The following is a 24,704-nucleotide window of genomic DNA, read 5'->3' on the forward strand; positions in this document are numbered from 1 at the left end:
GGTACAGAATTTACTAAGACAGGCTGGGAGTGGAAAAAAATTATAACCCAGGTGTCTCACCTTTTCCTCCACTGGTTGCTTTTCCCCCTATGCACTGACGCCTGGGAGCTTATTTACTGAGTCAATTAACAAAAGATAACCTCCCATTGTGCAACCATCAATAAATCAATTGTGTTAATACTATCTTGGAATGTCCCCGACTATTGACTTTCATATTGTTTACATTAGCCACTTGAGAAAGCCAGAACCCTTGAGTCAGCCTGTTTGGGCGTTAATGGATTCTGGAGTAGCCATTACTACATATAAGTCTCTTTACAAAATATTTAAGTTTCTCTGAGGTTGACCTGCTTTCTGAACATTGGCGGTGCACTCTCCTCCCTCCTCACACGATCCTGCAGCACCAAGCTTGATGAATACTTAGGAAGGCAAACCATCATGATCAGTAATGGAGCAGTCACTTAGGGTACACCTACTTCTTTGTGATTTGAATAATCTATTTCCACCCACCCCAGCCCCACACTGTCAACCACCTTCAACAATCCGGGGAATCAAGTTAATCTTCAATTATGTGAAAGAATTTCAGGAACGAGTGCAGCTCAAGTTACCAAGTAACTTACTGTTGTGAAAAGATTCATACTGCAAGCTGCCTAAATGCAGGGCTTTTAATGATGTTCCCCGCCAACAAGGTAAGAAAAATCTTTCCAGGCAGTGATAATCTCTACATAGGGAACCTCCAAAACTTCTCAAGCTATCTTTAAAATGAATGCAACAAAACAAAATCTTTCTATATTTTCTCTGTACATATTATAAAAAATAAGGTTGAATATCATAATCATAATTATAAAGTTGGGTTTAGTGGGATTTTTTTTTTTTTTTTGGTGTCATTAGCATTTCCTTCTTAATGGCATCAGAAATACTTAGAGAACAGGTTTTCTCTTAGAAGTCACAACTGCTCTGCTTCCAGTCCTAGGTAGTTTGCTAAAGCACTCTATGCAGAGGGATTAAAAAGGAAGGTTGGGGGGCAGGGAGGTGGGACACCAGTCCAGGGACTACAGAAGGTTCAGATTTCAGTGCTGGCTGCAGACCTGAGCAAAGTTCACTGCTCCCTTTTCACGACATGCTACATACTTTTCAAGTTCCCACTTGCTTCTTAGAGAGGAAAAAATGTGGCCTCCGAGTTCAGGTTGCTAGGGACAAGCTGAGCCAATTTAACCATGCATTCCTTTTCTAAAAGATAGGCTGGGTTGTTGTTGTTTTTTCACTGTAAATACCAGAAAGTCTTGATCCTCCCTACTCTAAACAAATACTTTTGCTACAACTTTGAAGTCATCTATCTCCCACGGTGAAAAACCAAGGATTGCATTCAGTAGCCTTTTCCTGCCTAAGTTTAGACGGAATTGAATAGTATTCTACTTTGTAGCACATCCTCTTATCAGACACCGGGCTTCGTTTTTCCTCTTGATAATGATGGGTATTTAAAATGCATATGACTATTGGATAATACAACTCCCACTGTTCTAAGGCTTTTTTATTTTTTTTGCTTTGGCCTCATGATATATATGTCTACTTTGGGTGTTTTGAAGAGAGTGAAGGAAACAGACAGGACTTTGAAAGGAAAAACAGACATCTAATTGGCTGTCTCTTGCCGACCCTCCAGTGACCCTGCACTGAATACCTCTAATGGACATGTGTGATCTTGGAGCCTCTGCTGCAATAAACAAGTTTTAGACTTTCAACTTGTTTTTGCAGCAGAATTCTTTATTCTTCTTAAAATTGAGTTAAAAAAAAAAATTGAGTGAGCAAGGCATTAGCATAGGTATTTTACACAAAAGAGTGAAACGGTTTTCTAATTTTATAGATATAATATTTTTTAAAAGAATTCGGCTTCATTATGAATTTAGTTCATGTTAGTGTGTCATTTTACATACTCTAAAAAGTGGAGTTTTTTTTTAATATGGAAAGCAAGTATTTACCTTCAAAGCAGTAGTTACTAAATTCAAAAAGTTCAGAAAGTCAGTTAGGAGGCAATAATCTTAACTCCAAAAATTAATAACTCTCATGGCATTGTTTATGTGAAACCTTGGAACTTCCTGTGCTTTGAGTCAAGCTAGAAAATAGTAAGAGTCAACTCAAATCCTTTATGCTTCAAAAAACACATGAGACTGTTGAACAGGCTACATTAAGTAATGTGGGGGTTAATGGGGAAAGCCCCCATTTCTACTTTTGTCAAAAGACTAGGAGACTCAGCCCCATCAGAGAGCTTTGCATTTCCCCTGCCACCTTAACCTCATGGGAACTGCCAGGGTACACTACCTCCTTTCTTTTCTTTCCCTTTTCACTATCTAGCATTTCTTCCCTTCTATTGTTCTTTCTTCACGTCCATGTTGACCTTTTTTTTTAACTTATCATCTAGGATCAATCAAGGCCTGCCTTGATGTTGCTCTGTGTCCTAACAGCATTTCTTCCTGGAATTGTCTGTTCACATGGATGTCTAAATGTTTAAGCACCCATGTAAATACTATGGTATCACTTTCTCATCAGCAGGGCTTCTGTGAGTTACAGAAAGACTGAGACCAATGCCACCATTTGAGATTCCAATATGTGAAATAATAAAGACATCCCCTAGCAGGATTTTTTAATGAATTAGGCTTTATTATTTGATATTTACAGTGTTTTCTGAGAGTGTTCAATATAATAGAGGTAGTATTCCAGTTATTATATATATTTATTTGGAAATAATCCCAAAACTCTACATTATAGGCATGAAGATGGGGCTTGCTTCCATCTGGCCCTCCTGCCACCTTCAGCAACACGCCCCACATCCAATCCTGCTTACAGTCGAAGATGAATCTGGCATAATACAAAGAGCACTGGACCGGAAGCATGAAGTTTCTCTTATCTGTGCCTTGGTTTTCTTACGTGGAAAACAGAAATGTTGACATAAATAATCACACAGGTCTCTGCTAGTACCATTTTGTGATATTATATCGTGCTTACCACACCTAGAAACAGGGGCCATCATTCCAGCCAGCTAACAGAGAAAAATAAGATAAATAATCAGGCTTGGGAAAATACATTTCGTAGACCAAGTAAACAAAGACAACAATCTGGTATAAGTGTTATAACTGGGGGATGAGGGGTTGCAAATGGAGATCCACCACAGTCAACTCTACTTGAATTCCCCTGTTCTCGACAGGCAGCAGCAATCATAATGGACTTGGAGCACCAGTCCCACAACATCACAGGACATCCAGACATAATTGCATTAATACTCGAACAACTATCTGGTTATTCAGCATTGCCCAATATGTGAATAAAGCTCCTAGGAAAAATTAATGCTTGCTTGATGCTTTGACACATTTCCCTTTACAAAGCAAAGATCCCTACTCCTCTCACTTTCTCACATGTAGCATTACAACTAGTCAGCATCCACATGAGGCCTTATAATTAATCAGATCTACTGAGAGGTAGGTCCAAGATCCAGGGTAAGGAGAGATCAAGCAGAAACAAAATACCACAGCCATTGCTCTGTATCTTCAGGAGATTGGTTCCAGAATCCCCTTCAATGCCAAAATCTGCAGATGCTCAAGTCTCTTATATAAGATGGTATAGTGTTTGCATATAACCTACTCATATCCTCCTGTATACTTTAAATCATCTCTAGATCACTTACAATACTTAATACAATGTGAGTGCTATGTAAATGGTTATCATACTGTATTTTTATTTGTATTCATTTTATTGCTGTATTATTACTTCTTCTTCTTCTTTTTTTTTTTTTTTACAATTATTTTTAATCTGTGGTTACTCGAAGCTGCAGATGCAGAACCCAGGGATATGGAGGCCCAACTGTACTTTTATCTTATTATGTAGGCTATGCTAATATTAATGACTAGAATGTTATGTTATTTCTTCTCAGATTTCAATAACAATTGAGCCTCAGGGTCAAAGTATCAGGCACTAAATTGAAGAGAATGCTGATGATTAGGACAGGAAAGCAACTTAAGCATCTATTAGTCCAGCCTACTATGAAAAGTAGGAATTCCTTCAACAAAATTCTCACACGTGCCTATCCAACTTCCCAATGATTAAAGCAATAACAACAGTAATGATAATAATAAACACATATTTCATACTTACTGTGTGCCAGACACTGTCCTAAGTATATTGAGTACTGATTGTGAATCAGCACTGTTCCTAAGACTTCATAGACACTTAACTTATTGAATCTTGAAAATGCCTCTAGGAGGCAGGATCTATTATTGCTCTTATTTGATAGATGAATCAATGGAAACAGAAAAGAGTTAACTAGCTTGCCAGAGGTCACAAAGTTAGACTGAGAAGAGCTGGACAATTGCACTAGACAGACTAGCCCTGTAGCCTGTCCTGCTAATCCTATGTTACCAATAGGGGCAAAGGACAGAGACAAAGTAGGGGATTAGAATCCATTTCAACACTACTTTAATTAATAGAAAGATCTTCAGTTTTCTGAGCAAAAGCTGCCTCCTTTAGTCTTCATATTACCCACTAGTTCTAAACAGAATAATTATTCCTTCTTCCATTTGACAGTGCTTTTTTATCAAAGATTGACAAACTATGGCTTGTAGGCCAAATCTGGCCCACCATCTGTTTTTATATGGGCCATGAGCTAAGAACGGATTTCAAGTTTTCAAATGGTTGGGAAAAATATCAAAAGAAGAATAATATTTTGTGACACATGAAAATCACATGAAATTTAAATCTCAGTGTCTATAAATGAAGTCTTATTGGAACACAATCATACTTCACTTACATATTGTCTGTGGCTGCTTTTACTTTACTATAAGTCGGAACTAAGTACTTGAAAAAAGACCACATGGCCCAGTAAAGCCTAAAATATTTACTATCTGGCCCATTGCTAGAATGTGTGCTGATTCTTGCCTTAAATAGTAGAAGGTGGTTCTCATGTCCTTTCCTAAAAGTGCTCTTTTTTGTAGTAAAATACCTCAGGTCCCCCCAACCACCACCATCTCATTATCCCGGAAACTCTCCTCTGGCATTCTTTGGTGCATATTCTATCTCTCTCAAAATTCTCCTCAGTGGTATATGGTTACGATGGACTACTACTCAACAATAAAAAGGAACAAACTACAGTAGAGACACACAACAACATAATGAATCTCCAAACCACTATTCTCAGTGAAAAAGCCCTGCACGTCTTTTTCTCACTGCATAATTGTATCTACAGGAAATCCTAAAATGGGTAAAATTAATCTAGGGTGAAAAAATATATATCAAAATAATGGTTGTCTTTGGAAAAAATGGGGCAAGGATTGGTGGAATGGGCATGAGAGAACAATTTGGGATGCTAGAAGCATCCCAGATTTTGAGAGTTGTTTGGGTTACATAGTTGTATATATTTGCCAAAATCCACCAAAATGTACATAGTTTGAACATTATACTGTATCCACCTCAAAAACAAACCTTGTAAGTAAATATTGCATTCTAGTTAATGATCTGCATACTGAAAAGTTTAGTGGTAACGGTATCAAGGCACGCAACTCATGTGAAATGCGTCGGAAAATCAAGATGGTTGGATGATTGGGTGGAGGGAAGGACAGATGGCAAGAGATGTGAAAAAGCAAGAGAAGTAAAGTGTTCATTGTCGAAAGTGGGTGATGGATACCTGGATGTTCACTATCTAATTCTTTCACCTCCTACATTTAAGTCTTGTCACAACAAAATTTCCTTCTAAAATAACATTTTCAAAGTAAAATTTTTATGATAAATGGGACAGACAGATAAAGGTAATGTCTGGCATGAAACAAAGTACTCTAAAAGTTGCACAAAGCAACATCATTATTTCCCTTCCTTTGTCCATTTTTATGTTAGCATTTATTTTCCTTTGATGTATCTGATTGGACCCTGAAATATCTACCTTAAACGTATCCAAAAAGACATCTTGGGTATAACCATTGGGACTAGTGATAAGAATTTATTCTATAATGGAATCTAATTCCATGGCAAGAGGCCAACTGTCATTTCTTTGTTTAAATTTTATGATAAGAGATGCATACAGTGAAAGACACAGAAACAGACCCAGTCAGATGCCTCCACCAAATCCACTTGTGGAAAACTGTAAATTCCACAAGTGAGTTTACACTCTTGTCTCATGAATGTGTAGAAAGAAGAATGCATTTGTTTGTTTGATTATAGCTGAATTTCTGCCTTTGTAACCCCACCAGTAGGTGGTCATGTATTTCTCATACTGAGGTTCACTACCACTTCACAAACAATATGCTCAACACTGTTGCAAGCATCAGATGAGTGTATGTGCATGACAAAAATTTGAAAAAGTCCTCAAAATATGCAGCCTAATCTCTGGATTAACTGTTTCTTTAAAGGGCCTCTGCAGTGTATAATCTGCAGACTGGTTCTGTTGCTTTTATGCAATGCCAATATTATTAGTAGCAATAATACAATCATGCTTCAACTATTTGGAGGTCAATTAGCTGGAAAGTTCTGCCTTCTGAATGGAAGCTAAGAAACAAGTAAGTAAGCAAGAAAAATTCTGCGGGCAGTCAAAATAGCTGCAAAAGCTTCAGGGTGCCAAGCTCATGGGAGAGTCTCTAAAGCCAATGCTCAAAATCCTATGATGCTTATTTATGCAAAGTTCTAACAAGCCTGGGTTTTCAGCTCATAATCTAACAGAGGTCGCATATAGGCAGGCACGGTGAAAGCACCAAGAATCGGAAGAGTTATTAGCCATCATTCAAAAATCAGAAAGGACTACAATTTGGGAGGAGGGAATTCAGGGGTGGAAAAGTCCACCTTAATGCTACCAAGTTAGCATTTTATAAACTATGTTCCTAAAATTATAGTTCCACAAGATATTAAAGAAGGATTTTTAAAAATAAAAAAGAGGACTGGGAATGGTGGCTCACACCTGTAATCCCAACACTTTGAGAGGCCAATGCAGGAGGATTGCCTGAGCCCAGGAGTTCTAGACCAGCCTGGATGGCATAGTGAGACCCCCTCTATGCTAAAAATCAGAAAAATCAGATGGATGTGGTGGCATGCGCCTGTGATCCCAGCTAGTCAGGGAGCTGAGGTGGGAGGATCACTTGAGCCCAGGAGGTCGAGACTGCAGTGAGCCATGATCGTGCCACTGCACTCCAGCCTGGGTGACAGAGCAAGACCCTGTCTCAAAAAATTTAAAAAAGAAAATAAAAAGTTAGAGGAGGTGCTATCCTCAGATATGTTTAGAAAATACTGGTCTAATAGTGCTTTAATATTTCTATTGTGATTCTAGCAAGTTCTAGAAAGAACATTGATTTTGTGGTTGTTCTTCCTTTCCTCACTCCACATTTTTTCTTTTATTTTGGCTGAAACTTACAGATTTTTTTTTTTTCTTCTCATCATAATGATGTCCATCAGTCTGCCTGAATCTTCTGGTCTGGGTGTGGCTCTGACTTTTCAAACACCCTTCTTACGCAGGTGTTTCCTCTCCTATCCCAAACATTATATTCCCTTTAGTTTGTGTTGTACAGATTCCAGCCCACATTTCTACTTTTTGAGGACAGCTTCCAAATCATCCACATGTTCACTTTCTTTTCCACTTCCCTCAGTTTTCACTTCCTACTTCCTTTCCCCATCTTTTTCCTCTCCAGATTGTATGCCAGGCATTCTTTGCCTATACTCTGCTTTGAAATCCTTCCTGCATTTCCTCTCTATCTCATAGCTTTGCAATTTTTGCTACTCTTGCTCCCTTCCTGCATATTTCTTTCATATCATGAATCCCAACTACCTCTCCTCTCCTGCCAAATCAAATGCATCAGCTGAAAGCCACCTGAAAATCCCTCTTCTCTTCCCATCTGTGCAACCCCATTACTTGACCTTCAACATGCATTTCTCCTAAGTGAACCCACCAGCATGCATGGGGAAAAGGGATATTAGTTCATTCCTCTTCCCCGGCAACCCTTGAGTATAGGACTATGAGCCCCCCTGACAAATAATGTCCTCCATGCCATGCCATCAACATTGGATTTTGAGCCAGTAGAACTGTGTTCCATCTTAAACTCTGCCTCTTATTTACTTGGCTCAGTCACTTAATTTTTTTGAACCTCAGTTTTCACATCTATAAAGGGCAGTAAGCCCTGATTTATCCCACGGGGTTGAGTGGAGCCAATGAGGGCATGTTTGTGCAAGCTCTTCACCAGGTGGTAGATGTGACAATTTTATTCTTTCACCTGAAAATTTCATTTATATTTGAAGTCCTGGGAGTAGAGCTTCATTCTCTTTTTTTATCTTCCTAGAGATGAGGTCTCATTTTGTCACCCAGGCTGGAGTGCAGTGGTGTGATGACTGCAGTCTCGACCTCCTGGGCTCAAGAGATCCTCCGGCCTAAGCTTCCCAAGTAGCCGAGACTACAGGCTCACACCACCATTTCTGGCTCATTCTCTTTAATAGTCTCAAATTCTTCTGGTTCTACCAGGTTTTTGTTTATTCTTTATATATACCAACTGAGTTCTCCAGTTTGATCACATCACAGACTTGGCTGTACTAATAGCAAAGTGGATAAGTGCATGATCACCATTCTCCACATTCTGGCTGAAAACTTGACTCCATCATTTAGCAGGTGCAGGACATTGGGAAAGTCCACTTATCTTGGACTTCCTGTTTCCTTATCTTTTTTTTTTTTTTTTTTTTTTTTTTTTTGAGGCAGAGTTTCACTGTTGTTGCCCAGGGTAGATTGCAATGACAATCTCCACTCATTGCAACCTCCGCCTCCCAGGTTCAAGCGATTCTCCTGCCTCAGCCTCCCGAGTAGCTGGGATTACAGACATGCGCCACCACCTCCAGCTAATTTTTGTATTGTTAGTAGAGATGGAGTTTCTCCATGTTGGTCAGGTCTCGAACTCCTGACCTCAGGTGATCCACCTGTCTCGGCCTCCCAAAGTGCTGAGATTACAGGTGTGAGCCACCACGCCCAGCCCCTTGTCTTTAAAATGGGGCGACTTCTGTAGTGAGTATGGCCACTAAGGAAGGTCATTGTGATGATTATGAGTCCAAAGGAGTGAGATCTTAGCCCACATGGTTATTAGCCCTGCCTCTCTGCCCCTGCCTCGGTTTTCTTCCTTGGTTCCTCCATTCTCCATCTCTTGCTCTTGTCTGTCTCTTCCTGTCACCCCACGGTGGTGCAAGCTGGTGCTCCCTGCACATCCAGTAAAATCTCAGGGGAAAAGTTCAGCCTTTGCAGCCTCCCGAGGGGCTGTTCTCCTTGGGCTGCTGCTGGCTTTGTGGCTCCTCCTTCCTCCCCTGGATTCTTTCCTGGCATCCTCCCGTGTTTTCACTGTCTTTCTGATTAGAGAGTATGTCAGTGGGACAGGATAATTTACTGATATATTAATTTGTGTTTTTATCTCAGCATTTGCCCTCTGCTCTACAAAGGAAGCCAGGCCTCTCTTTTCCCCTGCCTCGAGGGAGGTTTGTTTTAAAAGTCCAAAGCCAAGACACCTGGCTTTTGTTTCCTCAAAGCTCAAGCTGTGGGAGGAGATAATGCCAGCAGGGAGGAAGAGGGGAGAAGCTCGGGCCTTTGAGAGGAGGGGGAGAGTCAGGGAGACAGAGAGAGATTTTGATAGATAGAAAGGGGGCGAAGGCCAGAGAAGCAGGCCACTTACAGAGACAGGCCCCTAGTGGCTACTTCTCAGTGAGGATGGCTGTCAGGTGAGCGTGGACCACTGGCCCCTAATCGCAGACTGACAGATGCAGCAAACGCTCCAGCCAATGTTCCCAGCACCCAACACACTTGCGGGCAGCAGAGCCACAAGAGGGAAGCTCAGGTATGTAGGGACAGTGGCAAGCAGAAGAGACAGGGACAGCTAAAACTATAAATCAGAAGGTCTAATATTTGCTGCCCACTCGGAATGTGCTAAGCACCATTCTAGGATCTTGGCAAATATTAGAATGGTCACTCCTCAAGACAACCCTCCATCCCCACATTCACAGCAGAGGAAACAGGAACACAGAAGTAAATTTTCCAAGATCACAGAACTGGGACATGGTAAAGCCAGATACATAGAAATATTGAGAGTCCACCGATTTATTGCAAAATGCTAAGAATGAAATACTGCATAGGCCAAAAAATAATACAGCAACTGAAAACACAGACCCCTCTGAGTGCCACTGGAAGCGAAACCACAGCAAGGCCTGGACTCTTTCTAGGCTTCACTAGCTCAGTAACTGCTGTTTAATTGTATTTTGATCATGGAAATATTATCTTTCTTCAGATAAATCAGAGGTGTGTATGTTCAGAGCATAAGGAATAGCCTAGAATTCCCCAGTTCCCCCTTCAGTTCTCTGGCTTCCTAATTTACCCTGTGAACACTACCTGACCTTGCTACTTCCTATTTACTTTTCTCATCTGTAAAATGGGTATAAGGAATCACCTAGGCTAGCATTTATGATCACTGAGGACCTGTTCCATAATTAGGAGCTGCTATTATCATTGTCATCCCCATGTCCAGTCCTGCTTAGTCCTACAGCCTACCCAGCACCTAGGCTGCCTTTACTGAGTATCTCTGTAGGTCAGACACAGTGCTGGGTGCTGAGTCCTGTCTCTGAATGCATCCCCCATCTGGTTGGAGGAGAGACCCATGAGAAGATCTTTAGTGCAATATGATAAGTGCTACAAATAGAATAATCCCAGTATCCCACAGGGGCCTAGGATGAGGCCCCTAGCCACACTGCAGGCTGGGAATGAGGGCAGATTTCCTGCAGAAGTTAATGGCCCGAATCTTCACAAACAACAGTAACCTCCACTGCCTCACAGTGGGGAGTGGGCCAGAGCCTCCCCCCTCCCTCTTCCAGCCCTCAAAAATGGCTCTTGAGCCTGAACACACTCCTAACACTGCCCCAGCAGCTAATTTGAGAGTTCTGAGCTACGCATAACTTGCATCATTCTGGGCCACAGACCAAGCCAGCAGCGAAGAAGCCAAGAGCATTCAGGGCTGCCGACACATTCCATAAACCCAAATTTCCAGTGTTGCCTTGAGTAAGATGTACACAGGAAATTTTCCATGTGTCAATTAAGCTCATTGAGCATGTGACATAAAAAGGAAATGTAAATGTGGGATTCTGATTGGCAAAGTTCAAAAGCCTGTGATTTTGATACCCAGATATAGATCTGCAAGCTATTAAGAGTACTTGACTTCCAACATCCAGAGGTTGTGAAGAAATGCCTGGCACATCAGAGGAAAAAAATGCAGCGCTGAATAGCAGTCTTGGGAAAATACTTAGTTCCCAGAGTAAAATGTACACGTTAAATGAGTTCAAGAAGCAACTCAACTGTTCTACTTCTCTATCATTTCAAAATCCCCTAATAGATGTTCAATTTTCAAAGAAAATAATGTTGCATTTTGACCGTTTTCCCCTCTAGATGCCCTAGACAGACGTGAGGTTGCAATACTAACCTTGACTTTGAATTGCTTTTCAGTTCATGTCATTGTAAACTTAGCATAAAACCCTGTGCTTCCCCAGAAAGTATGTATCTTGTTGCTAGCACAATGATTGAGTCCACTTGTCTATTCCAGGACACGAGAGGATCTAACTAAGTCAGAACACCCCACGTCTAGCCCATATATCTATTTATTACCGAATTCACCGGGAAAGACAAGCTGAGTTATCATTTAGCTGAGAAAACCTGAGAGGCATTTATGTGCATGAAGTACAGCACAGACAGAGCCATCAAGGCAGGCTTGAAGGAAACACATTACACACTCAGCCTACGCAAATCCCCTCGCCACTGCCACTGGAGCCGAATGAATGGTGCAGACGACAAGAGCGGCCCTAGGATGCTTGTCTTCTCCCCAGCCCCCATCCCAACCCTCAACGATTATGAATACAATCGTTTGTGACAGATTGCTCCCCAGTCTTCCGCCTTAAATTCTATATGATAAATTCAACATGAAGTGACAGTCACAGCAAGTGTTCAGAGCTCTATCTAAAAAAACTAATTTTACTGAAGTTAGAACTCGATGAACAAGAAAATGTGAATGTACACCTAAGGTGTATCTCAAAACTTTAATCTCTATGAATGCCATCATGGTAATTTATGGCTGGGATGATATTAATATTTTAAAATATTTCGCTAAAGAAGCACTGTGAGACTTTAAAGTTGTATTGTTATGCAAAGATGATAATATTTCAATGGGTCCTTCCCAGTGCTGGTATGTTAATGGGGCAAGAAAAAGAAAACAGCTGCTTTTGTTACCCAAGCAGCAGACATAATAAGACTGTCCTGTGGTTAATTTCTAGGAAAACGCTCTTCTTCCTTTTTTATTATTTGGGGGTGAAAAAATGTCTTGGGCTACTATTGTCTGTTTAAATTAGGCAAATGCAATTAAGAAGAGTCAAATGTACACAGGCTCCAATGATGGGTAAAATTAAGGTCACCAGTTGCAGCCCTAATCCAAGCTGCGTTGCTTAATCTCAGCTTTAGCCATTACAATTGTGTGGAATGGAAATGTCTTGCTCGTGTTGGGGTTAATGTAGACTGACTGGGTAGCCAGAGATAAATCCTGCAGGCCTGCTTGAATGTGCAAGTGCTTAACACTGACATTTTGAAAAAGTAAAATTGGGTTTCATTCCCCAGGATTAGGTCAGAGTCCTTTCCTTGTCCCCGCCCCTGCCCTGACCCCGCCTCTCCAAACTAAGCAGAGAAGCAGAAGAACATTTTTTCTTGCCAATTTTTTTTTTTTTTTTTTTTTTTTACCCTCAGGGATCCTTTGCATTTGCCATTTGTGTACATTTCTTGCTCATTCCAAACAGGAAAGTTCTGTTGCCTCACAAAAAAAATAGTAGTTGTCTTCCTTTTCATATTCATAAAGGTTATATTTGTGTTGCTTGATATTATTTTACCTTGTTAAGGAGTTGTTTCAGGTACTCAGTAGATATAGAGAAACATTTAGCATATAAAAACAAAAAGTTGACATTTACAGCCAGGAGCTAGGTACGCAATTGCAAAGGTCATCAATGAGTAAACAGATATTAATGGTTAGCCGGATAACTGGTACATAAACAGGTCACATTAATAATTAACACCAGGAAAAACTAGCACTTCCAACCAACCTCAGGAAAGTGGGTGCCAGAGGAAACCCCCCAAAAATATAAGAAAATCCCAGTGGTGATTTCTGATTGTTAGAGAGTGAAAAAATTACTTCTTCTTTTTTATGTTTCTCATATTCTCACGAAAAAACAGTTCTGAGACAGTCATGATAAAAAGTAAGTGCAATGATGGAGGAAAATTTTCTGGATGACCACTGATATGATAAATTTTACTTAGTCTAACATTTGTGGTTCTTTTGTTTTCCTTCCATGGCAATGTGTAAAATCACTCAGGAAATGTATTTTATCACTAACCTGCAAAGCCTCTCTAAAAGTATTGGCTTCCTTGTTGAGTTATTAAGTCCATGCCTTGTTTTAAAACTTCTGCGCTAAGAGGGTTACATTTTGTACCCGCTGATTGGCATTCACCCAGTTGTTTAATGGGAAAAGGTCAAGTCCAAGCTGTAGACTCAAAGGCAAATGTGTTAGGGGTGTGGCAGGGAATCCTGATGAGTGAAGTGGGTACCCCAGGGACCACGAGGAACCCGGGAGTGAATGTGCCTTAGCCCCACAGAAAGCCCCTAAGAGCCACAGCATCATATCTTTAGATTTTTTAAAGAAGCCGTATTTTGTGTGAAATCTCTAGATTTATAACTCATGGGCCAAACAATACGTTATCTACTGCAGGCCACACCAGACCAGTTTAAATCTCCCGTTTAAATTAAAAACAAATAAATAAACAAACAAAAAAGGACACCTGAAAATTTGCCAAGGAGGAAGAAAGCGTGAGTGTATCTTTACAATTTATTCTACGGTTTCTCTTCTCCTTTAAATACACAGTTCACTATAGGATTGTCCTAAAGAGAAAGCTAATAAAATAAGACAATAGACTTCATAGAGATCTGGAATATCCGCAAGGACCTGAAACGGATCCTTAGAACTCTGTAGATGAAAGTCAGATGAGATACTTTTATACACATAGCCTAATGGTTTACAGATGAGTGAGTAGCACTGCTTTCAAATATAATGTGAAGAAACCAATTTTTAAATAAATGTGTAGCTTGACTATCAAGCCCACAGGAGATATTGTGACTTACCCAACCTGAAAATCAAATTATTTAAGGTTGGTTATACTAATAACAGCCTCTAACCAACTGCTAAGGTGGACTATAAACCCAGACTAGCCACAGGCAGCAAATGAGATGGGTTCGAGAGGATATGGAAATAAATAAGATACAAGTCTTGTTTACTAGTTAAATGTGGGGTAGACTTCAACAGATGTGAACTACAAAGTGTGTATGGGAACTTGTTTCTTGTTGAAGGAGGGCTGTGGGCCAAATGTCCTCATAACCTGGTGCCTCTCCACTTCTCCACAGTCACATCCCCACCACATGGTACCTTGTCACCACTGACAATAGCCCCAGAGAGCCATGCTTTCTCCTGTCTCCCAGACTCTCTTCACCTCAAGTATCTCCATGTCACCTTTACTTTCCCGTGTCCCTTTTGAATCCCATAAAGTTCAACTAAGTTCAAGTGTCCCCTCCCCTCTTCCAGAAGGCCTCATCTAAGCCCTCCAGGGGGCCTCTCCCTTGTGTTCCCTCAAATACCTCTGTCAACCTCTGGGCCAGCCACGACTTCTCACTATAATCATGGGCGCAAGTGCCTATCACCTCACAGGACTGCAAATTCCTTGCTCAAGGCAGAGGCTACTGCTTTCATCTTCAAACCCCCACCACCTAGCCCTGTGCTTGCAAAACAGCATATTAATGCTGGACAAATGCATAAATGAAGGAAATGAATGGGCCTCTAAGTGATAATGCTTAGAAAAGAGACTCTGATAAGTGAAATATAAATGCGTAAATCTGCTACAGCTTTTTTTTTTTACTTTGTCTAAATCTTTGCACGTGTTTGCTGCAATTACATCTGTGACAGCAAGTTTTATTCTGAACGGATCTTATTAATAAAAGTAATAAAATATCAAACAATTCAGGTCTTCGGCTTTTTAATCTACAAAGGGGAGATTGATAGTGCCTGCCTTGCTAGGCAGAGAGGATGGTTGAGAGGACTACCTGAAATGATGTATGTGATCATGTACAAGAGTGAGCCCCAACTGCAATCTGCACTGAGGGAGCGACCCCCCTGAGAGCTGCCATCTCTACTCATCTCTGACTGTCTGGCTCTATTAAAATACTCTGCCTACGTCTATGACCCAATCTTTGTATGAGCAAGCCTCTGCCTCTAGTCTTAGGATCCCCAGACCTAGCACAACATCGGCGCATAGCAAGTGTTCACTAAGTGTTTGTAATATGAGGATGTACATGACAAACATCATGGTCGTTTCATTCATCCAAACTGCACAAGGCACCATTAAACAGGACAAAACGTGAAGGCAAAAAGGGGGAAACAGAAATGATTGAGAGGCTAACATTTACAAGGCACCCTATATATCTGATTTTGTTTACTTCCTAGGTTATTTCACGTCACCTGTGAAATAGCTAATGTTGTCCTTATTTTGTATGGAAGGGCTCTGAGCATTAATAAGTTGGTATTATGCCAATGAATGACTGGTCAATAACAGGCAGAGCCAGGGTTTGAACCCAATACATCACACCACATCTCTGTGGTAAAACTCTTACACTCCAGGCACTGACAGTCTGCAGCACATCTGACCTCACAGAGTCAATAACATGGAAAGATGAACAAAAACTCAGGGCACGTCTATTCAACTCCCAGATCACCGAGGAGGAAACTGAGGTTCAAAGGGAAGTATATGAATGAGGCCAGAGACAGTCAGTAAAAAAGTATGTTAGTAAAAAGCTCTTTTTTTTTTTTTTTTTTGAGACAGAGTCTCACTCTGTTGCCCAGGCTGGAGTGCAGTGGCGCGATCTCGGCTCACGGTAAGCTCCGCCTCCCGGGCTCACATTCTCCTGCCTCAGCCTCCTGAGTAGCTGGGAATACAGGCACCCACCACCAGGCCCGGCTAATTATTTGTATTTTTAGTAGAGATGGGGTTTCACCATGTTAACCAGGATGGTATCGATCTCCTGACCTCGTGATCGGCCCGCCTCGGCCTCCCAAAGTGCTGGGATTACAGGCATGAGCCAGTGTGCCTGGCCGTAAAAAGCTCTTATGATTCACACTCACAAGTTAAGTCATATTTCTATACCATTTCCATCACATTTACATGTGACAGTTCATGTTAAGTGTAATAAAATATTAAATAATTCAGATTTTCAGCTTTTTAATCTACAAAGGAATTTTTAAATAATTGTACTTTGTTTCATCGAATGGCCTTTACAAAAATAGCATATATTTTCAGTTCACAAAGAATTACATCTTACATAACTAAACAAAGTTTCTCTCACAAAATACCAGTGACCTCTTTCTTAAACAACAGGCCAAGACTACTGACTGAAACCCTGGCAGAGACAGTATAACTCAACTGAGAAAGGCCTCATAAACAAATAACTAAAGTAATAATTAAACACTAGGAAAGAGCAAAGATATTTGCTCTTTAAAAATCAAACGAAAAATAAAGTAAAATAAAATAAAATAAAACCTCTGTGAACATTGCTTCGGTCATCTATAAAAGCTTTCCCAAATTCCAAATGGCTCTGTTATTAGCGATTCTTAATGCATGAGCTAGTCATTTAAGGATAAATCTTTCAGTAATTCAAAACAAGGACTCTTCAGTAAATAGTTGAAATTAAGGGGGGAGTTCGAGTCATCTGGTTTCCATTAGGATGATAAAATAGTTCACTCGAAACCTTTTACAATATGCTTTGTTACCGGGAGGTGTCTGTGCATCTCACTCCATCACTAGCCATTTGACACAACATAAAAAGCTTCAAAAGCCATGTTAGGCCTCTTAATCAAAAACTAATTGTAATAGATATTGGGGAGTGTTAACACGGTGACCGCTAGGTTGTAGCTGTGGTATGGAAGCTGCAGCGAACATTAAACACAACCCTGGGTTGATAGGGCTTATCTCAATTTCAGAGCTAAGTGCTAAGTACTACAGGCCAGTATCTCCTTGCTATGGCTTTGTACCACTTTTGGAGTTAATTGCCCCAGAAGGCTACATCTTCTTAATGAAATTTATAACATTGTCAGAGAACTTGGAAGATACTGCTGCAGTTTAGCAGACTTCACAGAAAACAGAGACATAAACAGAAGGGAAAAGAAAATACATACTTGGAGCCTAATGCATCTGCAGCCCGGGCAGAGGTGGTGCAGAACTCCCCAGGCACAAAGGCATTTGCAGCACATTAACTCTTTCAAGCCTGTAATGGAACAGTCATTGCACTCTAATGGAAAGGTAATAATTGGTATCACAGGGCCAGTGGTAGACATTCAATAAATACTTAATGATGAGTTTTGCATGGCTAGAATTACCAGCAAGCAAGAACTGGCGTCTTTTTTTGTGTGGTTCCTGTGCCTAACCTAGTGCCTAAGATATGACTGGTGCTCAGGAAATCGTTTCTGAAAAATTGATGAATGAATAAATGATCTTACTAGAGTGCAGTGCTTGATAATTTTCAGAGTGCTTTCATGTTTGATTCCCACAACCATCCACTTGATAGGTCTAGGGTTTTATTAATAACCAATCCTGGTCTCGAACGGGCACTTCATAGTTCCCTTTCCAGTCTTCTTTGCTTCAGATGGACTAGAGCGATGTTCTGTACTACCACGTTTTTAAATGACTAAGGAGGATTTTAAAACTTAAAGACTACCAGCGATTTTAGATTGGTGACTGGATCCTGGAACACACACATACACAAAACAATTAGAAGAAAAACTGGTGAAATCTGATAAAGTCTGGAGTTTAGTTAATAGTATTATGCTTAATTGTAGTTAATTCCTTGGAATCATGGCTGTGGGTAAGAAGTTAACTTAAGGGCAAGCTGGGTGAAAAGTGTATAGGACTTCTCTGTACTATTTTGAATTTTTCTGTAACTCTAAAATTATTTAAAAATAAAAACAATTTGATAATAACTAATTTACCTTTAAAATTATATGTATTAACATATTGTAGTGTATTGTATTCACATTATGGTGCCAAATTGGCACTGGGATAATTATAAGTAAATACTCCTGGAGAAAAGCAAAGTATAATTTTTCAACTAACCCCTTAGAAAAACATTTGCAGGTGTGTAAAGGCAACATAATTTCCTTTTCCAATTTATAAGTATTATTTTTTGAGACAGGGTCCAGTTCTGTCACCCAAGCTGAGTGCACTGGTATGAGCATGGCTCACTGCTCCCTTGATCCCCAACCCCACCCCACCCCACCCCACCGGGCTCTAGCAATCCTCCCATCTCAGCCTCTGGAGCAACTGGCACCACAGGCACATGCCACCATGCCCAACTGATTTTTGGATTTTTGTAGAAATAGAGTCTTGTTATGTTACCCAGGCTGGTCTTGAACTCCTGGGCTCAAGCAATTCTCCTGCCTCGGCCTCCCAAAGTGCTAGGATTATAGGTGTGAGCCACCACACCCTGCCATCCAATGTGTATTTCCTTACAGTGTTTTTGTATCCTGATAAAGTAGAGTTGTTTTGTAATTAACACATACAAGTGAAATTTTTACCACTGTTTTCGTATTTATAAAATTATTAACATTAAAAATAATTTAAAATTATTATTATTATTAATTTTTAGTATAGACGGGGTTTCATCACGTTGGCCAGGATGGTCTCAGTCTTTTGACCTCGTGATCTGCCCGCCTCAGCCTCCCAAAGTGCTGGGATTACAGGCATGAGTCACCGTAATTAATTTTTAAATGAATAATTTGTTTTAGAAAGAAAGACAAACAGCACACAGGGAATTAAAGGAAAAGGCTAATCCTGATGACAGAACAACCCATGTGATTTTTTTTTTTTTTTTTTTTGAGACGGAGCTCACTGCAAGCTCCGCCTCCCAGGTTCATGCCATTCTCCTGCCTCAGCCTCCCAAGTAGCTGGGACTACAGGCGCCTGCCACCACGCCTGGCTGATTTTTTGTGTTTTTAGTAGAGACAGGGTTTCACCGTGTTAGCCAGGATGGTCTCGATCACCTGACCTTGTGATCTGCCCACCTTGGCCTCCCAAAGCGCTGGGATTACAGGTGGAGCCACCACGCCCAGTGGTCCATGTGAGTTTTTGCAGATGATTCCCAAACTTAAATTTCTCACTTGGACATCTGTCCTGAGCTCCAATCCAAACATTCACAGCACCGGTCAACTTGAAGAGCTCAGCATAATCTCCAACCAGTTTCCCCTTCAGTCACTCTGCTATATTCTGACCTTGGCTAATGTCTACTATACTCACCTCTCTTCTGTTCCCCCCGGCCACACCCTTCCACCTACTGAAGTTCTCCACCTAACCATCCAGGGGGTGGCTGAGGTCACCTTCCTCCTCTACGTCTTCTTCCAGCACTCCTTTGCTCCCCTCAACTTGAACTACACTTCCACAAAAGTCCATTTCAAACTCCGCTCTTGTGTTTCAAATTGTGTTTTCTGTTAGCTATTTATGCAGACAACTCCTACTTGAAACTTTCAGAGGATCAGGACTGGTCATATGTGTCCTGATACCCTCAGAGTTTTTCATCTGGAACCATCTGAACATAGATTCATGGGAAAGAACAATAAATCTTAAAAAATATATATCATGACACCAAAGATGTTATTCTATAAGTGAGAAGATTGGTTTGACTGCTTTTAAAGTGGCAAAAATAACAATGGCCAATATCTGGTAGAGAATGTATTTCTCTCTGGCATTAGAGTTATTCTGTAGGCTCACTCATCAAGTGGCCCAGCATCCCAGCTCCTGACATTGTTGCTCTTAACGACCAGTTCAAAGATGGCAGCCAGGCACCTTGGCTCATTCCTGTAATCCTATCATTTTGGGAGGTTGAGGTGGGAGGATTGCTTGAGCCTGGGAGGGGAATGCACACCGTTGCATGTGCAATATTTTTAGCATTAAAAATAATTTAAAATTATTTAATTTTGTAAAAGAATAATTTGTTTCAGAAAGAAAGACAAACAGCACACAGAGAATTAAAGTAGAAGGCTAATCCTGATTATAGAACAACCCATGTGATTTTGAAGTTTTTTGCAGTGGCTGGCTGCCACAGCATGCCAGCCTGGGGAGTCAGAGTGAGACCCTGTCTCAAAAAAACAAAAATAAAAACAAAACAATGGCTCAACCCCTCATGTGCACACTTCAGCCTGCCTAAAATGGGAAGGAGGACATAGAGAGCCATCAATTTTCTTTTAAGGGTACAACAGAGCAATTTCACAAGACATTTTTTTCTTACCCTATAGGCCAGAATTCAGTCAAATGAGTAGACCTACCTGAAGCTGGGAAAAAAGTCCAGTAAATGGCCTTACACTCATCTAAAACAGATACGAGAAAATGAGATATTAGTGGGTATTATGAACCCCTGCCTCTGTTTTTTTACCTTATAAAAACTTATCTACCAAGATGTTTATTTTATAGACATTTTCCTACAAAGCATATTACTAGATTTTATAACAGCATTGAGATATAATTTGCATATCATAAAATGTATCCCCTTAAAGTGTACAATTCAGCAGTTTTTAGTAAATCCACAGTTATACAAACATCACCACTATCTAATTTCAGAACATTTTCAACACCTCGAAAATAAATCCCATGTCCATTAGCAATCACTCCCTATTCTTCCCTCTCCCTGCTCCTGACAACTGCTAATTTACCTTCTGTCTCCATGAACTTGCTTGCATTAGACATTTCACAGAAATGGAATCATACAATGCAGGGGTTTTGGTGCCTGTCTTCTTTCATCCAGCATAACGTTTTCAAGGTTTATCTGTGTCGTAGCATGCATTAATTCTGTACTTCATTCACTTTTATGACTAAATAATATCCATTGTATGGGTATATTGCATTTTGTTTTTCAAATCATCAGTTGATGAACATCTGGGCAACTTCCACTTTTTGACTATTATGAGTAATGCAGCTAAGACCATTCTTGAAGAAGTTTTTCTGTGGACATATGTTTTCAACTCTTCTGGGTTTATACTAATCATGGAATTACTAGATCATATGGTAATTCTATCTTTAACATTTTGAGAAACAACCAAACTGTTTTCTATAGCGGTTGTAGCATTTCACCATTCCACCAATAATATATGAGGGTTCCAATTCCTCTGCATGCTCACCAACACTTGTTATTGTCTGTCTTTTTAAATTTCAGCCATTCTAATGAGTGTGTCAGGAGTCTCATTGTGGCTTTGATTTGCATTTTCCTAGAGACTAATGATATTGACCATCTTTTCATGTACTTTTGCCCACCTGTATATCTTCTTCAGAAAAAAATGCTTATTCAAATCCTTTGCCCATTTTTAATTACATATTTGTCTTTTTATTATTCAGGGTTTTTTTGTTTTTTGTTTGTTTTTGAGATAGAGTTTAGCTCTTGTCGCCCAGGCTGGAGTGCAATGGCACAATCTCAGCTCACCACAACCTCCGCCTCCTGGGTTCAAGCTATTCTCCTGCCTCATCCTCCCGAGTAGCTGGGATTACAGCCACACACCACCACACCTGGCTAATTTTGTATTTTTAGTAGAGGCGAGGTTTTTTCCATGATGGTCAGGCTGGTCTCGAACTCCCAAACTCAGGTGATCCTCCCACCTTGGCCTCCCAAGGTGCTGGAATTACAGGCGTGAGCCACCGCACCTGGCCTGTTATTCAGTTGTAAGAGCACTTTATACAAAGTGCTTGATACAAGTCTCTTCTTAGATATACGACTTGAAAATATTCTGTCACATTCACTGGCTTGTGTTTTCCTTTCTTTTTTTTCGAACTAGGGTCTCACTCTGTCACCCAGGCTGAAATGCATCTTGTGATCACAGCTCACTGCAGCCTCAGCTGATACTTCAACCTCAGCCTCCCAGGTAGCTGGGACAACAGGTGCACACCACCGTGCCTAGCTAATTTTTTTATTTTTATTTATTTATTTATTTATTTTTGCAGAGAGGGCGTTTCACCATGTTGCCCATGGTCTCCAACTCCTGGGCTCAAGCAGTCAGCCCTCCTCAGCCTACCTAAGTGCTGGGATTACAGGCATGAACCACGTGCCAATCTGTTTTTACCTTTTTGGTGGTGTTCTAAAGCACTGCAGTTTTTTTGTTATCCTTAATAAAGTCAAATTAGGCCAGGCACAGTGGCTCGTTCTTAGGTCTATGATCCATTTTGAGGTAATTTTTGGATATGATGCAGGATAGAGTGTCTAAATTTACTCTTGCAAGTGGATTTCCAATTGTTCTGGCATCATATTGGGGGATTATTCTTTCCTCCATTGACTTGCCACCCTAGTCAAAAATTAATTCACTGAACATGTAAGGGTTATTTCTGAACCTTCCATTTTGTTCCATTGATCTAAATTTCTATCCTTATGCCAGAACCACACTATCTTAATTACTGTACCTAAATTCTCAAGTTGAGAAATGTTAGTCCCCTAATTTTGTTCCTTTTCAAGGTTTTTTGTTTTGTCTATTTTCGATCCCTTGAACTTCTATTTAAATTTTGTTCTTTTTCAAGGGTTTTTGTTTTGTCTATTCTCGATCCCTTGAATTTCTATTTAAATTTTAGGACCAACTAGTTATTTAATGCAGAGGGGGAAGCAACTAAGATTTTGAAAGGGAATGTCTTCAATCTGTGGACCATTTAGGGAAGTATTGCCATCTGAACTATATCAAGTCTTCCAAATCATGAACATGGGATATTTTGCCAATTATTTAGGTCTTTTAAAATTTCTTTCAAAAATGTTGGGCAGTTGTTAGTGTAAACATTTTGCTCTTCTTTGTTAAATTTATTCATAAATATTTTATTCTTTTTGATACTGTTAAAATAGAATTGTTGTCTTAATTTCATTTTCAACTTGTTCATTGCTAGTGTATAAAAATAGAATTTATTGATTTTATTACATACTGATATATTGATCTTGTATTCTGCAACCTTGCTAAACTCAACTATTAGCACTAATGAAATTTTTTTTTTTTTTTTTTTTTTTTTTTTTAAGACGGAGTCTCGCTCTGCCACCCAGGCTGGAGTGCAGTGGCCGGATCTCAGCTCACTGCAAGCTCCGCCTCCCGGGTTCACGCCATTCTCCTGCCTCAGCCTCCCAAGTAGCTGGGACTACAGGCGCCCGCCACCTCGCCCAGCTAGTTTTTTGTATTTTTTAGTAGAGACGGGGTTTCACCGTGTCAGCCAGGATGGTCTCGATCTCCTGACCTCGTGATCCGCCCGTCTCGGCCTCCCAAAGTGCTGGGATTACAGGCTTGAGCCACCGCGCCCGGCCACTAATGAATTTTTAATAAATTCCTTGAGATTTTCTGTGAACAAGATAATGTCATCTTCAAAGAGAGTTTTATTTCTCTCTTGTCAGGCTGGGTACATATATGTTTTAATTTTAAAGTCTTTCAGATGGATTGACCCTTTTATTATTATAAAATGTCTATCTTTGTCTTTAGTAACAATTTTTGTCTTGAAGTCTATTTCATCTTCAAGAAAGCCACTCCAGTTCTCCTTTGGTTACTGTTTGCCTAGTTTGTTTCCATCCCTTAACTTTCAATGAATTTGTGTCTTTGAATCTAAAGTGTGTCTCTTGTAGACAGCATAGAGCTGGATTATGTTTTTTGTCCATTTTGCCAATCTCTGTATTTTTACTGGAGTGGTTAACCCATTTCTATTAAGTAATTACAAATAAGGTAAGTTTATATCTCCCACTTTGCTATTTGTTTTCTATATATCTTATACCATATTTGATTCCTCTATTCATCCATTATTGCCTTATTTTATATATATTGCGTAGTATATTGTTTTAATATCCTTGCTGCTTGTTTTACCATTTCTAAAATTTTCTTAGTCGTTGCCCCATATATTATGATCAACAACCCAATTTAGAACAATCTAGTTGAAATTATTACCAACTTAATTTCAATAGTACTAAAATTTTGTTTTGATATAGCTCCATTTCTTCTCTCTCCTTTGTGCAATTTTGTCAATTAACTTGTATCTTAACACAGTGTAAGCCCATAAACACAGTTTTATAATTCTTGCTTTAGGAAGTAGGTATTTAAATAAAAGAATAAAGGATTTACAAACAAAATACATTTGTACTATATTTTTTATTTACTTATGTAGTACATTTACCAGTTACTCTCTAATGTCCTTTCATTTCAGCCTGAAGGACTCTCTCTTTAGTAGTTCTTGTAGGGCAGGTCTGCTAGTAGCAATCTCTCAGTTTTTCCTACTCTGGAAATGATTTTATATACCCTTTATATTTGGAGAAAAGTTTCATTTAATATAGAAGTCTTGATGAATAGTCTTCTATCATCCTTTTGAATATGTAAACGGTAGCCTTTTGATATTCATGGGTTTTTATCAGAAGTCAATTGTTAAATCTTACTGTGGACTCTATGATTCTTCTGTTGCTTTCAAGATTTTCTCTGTCTTGATAGTTTATAATGTATCCAGGTGTGGATCAATTTGTGTTAATTTTACTTGGAGTTTTTAAAATTTTTAAATGTACAAGTTCACGTTTTTTATCAAGTTTGGGAAGTTTTCAGCCATTATTTTCTCAAATATACTTTCAACC

General features: G+C 39.8%; 1 long non-coding RNA gene across 1 annotated transcript; it reads left to right on the top strand.

Annotated features, from left to right (window-relative positions):
- Positions 1-615: 615 nt before the first annotated feature.
- Positions 616-3,332, top strand: LOC102123182 (uncharacterized). The gene is made up of 3 exons (XR_012415478.1): positions 616-686; positions 2,761-2,956; positions 3,197-3,332. It is a non-coding gene; the product is annotated as an uncharacterized lncRNA (long non-coding RNA).
- Positions 3,333-24,704: the final 21,372 nt, after the last annotated feature.

The sequence above is a fragment of the Macaca fascicularis genome, chromosome 7 (assembly GCF_037993035.2).
Source record: "Macaca fascicularis isolate 582-1 chromosome 7, T2T-MFA8v1.1".
Taxonomy (NCBI): domain Eukaryota; kingdom Metazoa; phylum Chordata; class Mammalia; order Primates; family Cercopithecidae; genus Macaca; species Macaca fascicularis.